We start from the raw sequence: 4,822 nt of genomic DNA, 5'->3' as shown, positions 1-4,822 counted from the left end.
GTCTTCATCCTTGATCACTCTGGCATTCACAGTTGCAGCAGAGGAAGAGAACTCAGAGTCTTCAAGGGATGGAGTTTGCCGCAGCACTGCCCTTCGAGGAGGTGTGGAGTCAAACTTGAATCGCTCAGTGAAGCCATCCTCTTGAAGATCATCTTCAGAACACATCAGCGTTAGCCCTTTCCATGTGCGGCGAGAGGTTTCATGGGCAACAAAAGCATTCTTGGTGGCAAGATTGCGAATGCGATTGACATCCACCAAGAGGCTTTGCATCTGACGCTTCAGCCAGTCATGATGCCTATCCTGTTTCTGATGAAGAGCCACAAGAAGCTCTCGGTCGTTGAGAACACGAGTGCGCTTCTTGGGTCGTGGAGCAGTTGTACTGTCAGTGGCTTCAGTGAGAGCAAGATGCGGTGCACGTGTAGTGCCAGCCAAAGGATACACACGAGTTACGGCTTCCACGCCTTCAACGTTCTGAGTGAAACTTTGATGCTCTGCATTCTGAAGACTGAGAGGTTCCTTAGCAGGCTCAGGATAGATGGCTTCAATAGACATATCCACATCAAGCAAAAATATCCGATGGTTGTGGGCCGAGGGCTGATATGAGATAGCGGAGTGAAGTTTGATCAGCCGCATCACCCAAGGGGCGTAGAACTTCAAACCAAACAGATCAGAGCTAGATGCAGCAAGTTGGCGAATGAAGAAATCCTGTGTATTGAAGCATTTTCCATGAATAATGTAGAAGACCAAAGTCTTCATTGCACCTTCCAGCTTGGCATGGGGAGAATGTCCTTTGATTGGCCAGAGAGTTCGCCTTATGATGTGATAAATGGTTCTTGGCAGATACTCAAGGTCTTCAATGAAGAACTCCGTGGGATAAGCAGCATCTTGGGGCAATGGCTTCATCATACTGAGCATCTGACTCATATTAGGTTCAGTCTTCTGAAAGATGCTCTCCATAGCTTCACTATGAAGCTGACAGCCATGCTCGTAGAGATCACCAGGAGTGGGCAAACCAGTGAGCTCAATGATGTCAAAGGCTTTGGCTTCGTGATGAACGTTTCCTGTCATCCACTCTAGGACCCAAGTCTTCGGATCTCTGCTATACCCGTGGATGTGAAGTGTGGCATAGAATTGGAGCAGCAACTCTTCATTCCAATGCTCTTGGTCAGTGACGAACGGCAGCAGTCCAACCTCTTTGAAGCAATCCAGAGCTTCTTCCAGAAAAGGCAGACCAGCTATTGCTTCAATGTCAAGGCGCTTGTGTGGGAAGATGCGACCTTGGTTGTAAAGAACGCATGAGTAATAGCTTCGCTGCGGATAACTCCAGAACCGATCAGATGATATTCTTTCCTTGGAGTAGTGGTTCCTGGAGCTGTTGAAGAATGTGTTGTCTGCTCTGAAGCCATTGATATTGAAGGAGCCAGGTGCTGATGCAGGACCTGGGAACCTTGGCAATCTTGGGATTGGCTTCTGTACCTGAGGCCTGTGCTCAACATGATAGTCGACCTGGGGACCGGCAGCAGACTCAGGAATAGAAGTGGCGGGATCAGTGGCTTCGCTGACTTCTGGTGCTTTTGTTGGTGAGGGCTCCACATTAGCTTCAGCCATGACAGCGTCAGTGGCTTCAGTGGTGTTGGTGGTGGCAGCCTCAAGATGTTCAACCTCCACTTGACGAGCAGGAGGATCGGTCATGATCACGTTCTCCTCGAGAACTGCTTCTTGGTGGGACAGGGGAGTGGCAACTTGTGGGACTTCTTCTTCCATGGCTGATGCAGCCGGATTGTCTTCAGCAGAGACTTGAGGCCTTGGACCTTTGCGAAGCCTGCGCAATGCAGGTGACGCCTGTGGAGTTGCTGTTGGCTGGGCCTCAAGGTCTTCATTCTCTTGTGGGCGATCCGCCCATGAAGCATCCTGTGCAATTGGCGTCAGTGGACGACCAATGCTGATGAGTTCGCTGTGCGTTAGCATAGGCGATGATACATGTTGGCGTTCTACCTGAGGAAGGGCTGCATCATCTTCAACATGGTCATGATGACCAATGTCTTCGGCAGCAATGGGATCAGCTGTTGGAAAGTCTTCAGCTTCATGAGCCTCTGTGAAAGCAGGCTCATGGACAGTTAGTTGACGTTCTTGTGGATCGGCGTTGGGGTGAACCATGGAAATGGGTTCAACAATCAAGGGCTCTGTGGGAGCAGCCCGTTCCTTCTTGGTCTTTCTTTTCTTCTTGGTGGGGGCAGTAGTAGAGGCTTCAGGATGTTTTCTCTTCCTTGCTTCAGCCTCAGCAGTCCTGGTCTTCTTCAATTCTGAAGCGGTTGACCTGGCCTTTGCTTCGGGCCAGTCATGCGAGTTGGGAAGACAAGGGGATCTGCCTCCTGCCGTGGTGCTTCAGGTTCAGCCATAGCGGGCTTCTTCTGCTTCTTGGCAGCCATCCTGGGGTCGATGCCAGGACGCCCAAGGGCCTTGCGCTTCTCAGCCTCATTGTAGGCTTGCACACACCTATCAGCCAGGACCTTCATGCGCTCACGAGAACCCTGAGCTTCTGCACGTTTCTTTAGAAAGGCTTCCTTGAGCTCGTGCAGCATAATCTTGAAATTCTTCACGTCTTGCACGCTGAGCTTGGCCATATGCTTCTTGAACTGAGATTACTCAAAGTCAATCTTCTGCTTCAGTTCAACAATGCGCTGGGCGATAGCTAACTCTGAAGCAATGGCGCCATGGAAGGCGACACTGAGGCCAATGGGTAGTTGGAGATCGTCGAAGCTGATGTTTGGCGTGTCAAACCATTCATCAATGAAGTTGTGAATGATTGTTACATCAAAGAGAGGCAGATCATTGAAGATTTCTGCTTCTTCTTTGCTCTTGATGAGTTGTTCAAGAGTGTCATCTGCTAGATCTTCATCACTTGACAGATCAATGGCATCATTGCGCAGAATGGCAGCAGCTGTTAGCTCTTGGCCGGTGTGTGGCAGAGGCATCTTGACCTTCTGGGGCTTGGAGATGCGTGATAAATCTTCAGACTGCACACTGTCTTCAGGAGGTGCAGTTTCCAGTGGCTTCGCTCGTGAGATTTTTGGTGAAGGGGCAGGCTTTGAAGCTTTAGGCTTCTTCAACTTCTTTGGCTTCGGTGCTGCACGCGCTTCATCTGATTCAGCGTCAGCTACAGGCTCATTCACTGCAGTCCCTTGAACCAAGATATGGGTGACGAGGCCTTTAAGGTTGTAGAAAGGACCGACGATATTGGGTTCTGCATCTCGTGTGCCATCAGCCGTTGGAGCTGAGGGACCAGGGTTGAAGTATAGTCCCAATGTCTTCTTGTTTTGCTTTGCTGAGTTCTGGGCAAACTGGAAGTTGCGCTTGAACAGAATGTCGTCACGACACCATAGTAGTGACGATGGGTGTGCATCAGCGGGCTGTGGCCCACGGACCTTGCAGGGATAGAAGCCTTGTTCAATGGCTTCATCTCTGGACCTGGGTTGAAGGTTCTTGTATAGGATGTCTCCCCACGATCTCTTGATGGCATTTTTCTCAGCATATTCTTGGGTTACAAATCGGTATTTGAACCATTGTTCTGCCCAATATCTTCGAATCCATTGGATTCGGGTCTTGCGCTGATTGTAATCCTCTTCAGGATCTGTCTTGTACAGTTCTGAGAGGTCATCTGGCAGATCTCTAGATGTTTCTCCACGACACTTTCTGCCACCCTTCCTTGTTGATTTCTCTGAAGCCATGAACTTTAAATTGAAAGGCTTCAACACGTTCAAAGGCTTCAAAGATTTTCGCTTGCTGGACAAACAGGAACTTGCTTCAGGAGAATTGATATGATGCTGTAAGAATTCTGCAAATGAATGCAGACTATGAGAACCAAGGGATTCTCCCACGGACATGTACCTGTGATAGCATTAAGGTGCAAGGGAAGGGGAAGAGGTCATATGCATTCTCAGAAGATTTTGAATATAAATTAGTTTAGAAGACATTGACCTCATCGTGCGAAGACATTCTGAAAGTGCGTTATATCGACTAGAGGGGGGGTGAATAGGCGATTTTTATGAAAGTCTTCAAAACGTGAGAGTTATGAAGACAAACAGTGAAGATTATGCCTATTACTATGCAGCGGAAGTTAGATTACACTAGGCCAGCCATGGTCATGTATTAAATAGACTGAAAGCACAATGACAAATAGCTTCAGTGTAATAAGGATCAGGTAGGAAGAAGTTATGAAGCCAAATAGATCATACATTCACGTTGTGAAGACAAAAGATAAAGCAAGCATGCAATGGCTTCACAATGAGTAACAGTAAGAAAAGGAAGTGAAGATGAAACCAGTGACTCGTTGAAGACAATGATATGTTGGACCAGTTCCAGTTGCTGTGACAACTGTACGTCTGGTTGGAGCGGCTAGGTATTTAAACCTTAGGACACATAGTCCCGGACACCCAGTCCTGAACACACAGTTCAGGACACCAAGTCCTCACCGTATTCTCCTTGAGCTAAGGTCACTTAGTCCTCGCCCAATCACTCTGGTAAGTCTTCAAGGTAGACTCCCAAACCTTCACAAACTTCGTTCACTGGCAGTCCACAATGTCTCTTGGATGCTCTGAACGTGACGCCTAACCGTCTGGAGGATTCACGGTCCTCAAGTGTAATAAGTCTTCAGATCACACTGACAAGAAGACTTTGGTGATGCCCAATTTACTCTGGCTCTGGGTGGTTAGGGCTTTTCTCCTCGCTAGGAATTTTCTCTCAAAGGCTTCGAGGTGGGTTGCTCTCAATCGACAAAAGCCGTGCACTGAAATCTGAGCAGCCAACCGTTTATGGTTGTGGG

Source organism: Triticum urartu, chromosome 4A (assembly GCF_056163025.1).
Source record: "Triticum urartu cultivar PI428250 chromosome 4A, HENAU_Tu73, whole genome shotgun sequence".
In the NCBI taxonomy this organism is placed as follows: Eukaryota; Viridiplantae; Streptophyta; class Magnoliopsida; order Poales; family Poaceae; genus Triticum; species Triticum urartu.
The sequence above is the reverse complement of the archived record's forward strand: the minus strand, read 5'-3'. Positions refer to the sequence as shown.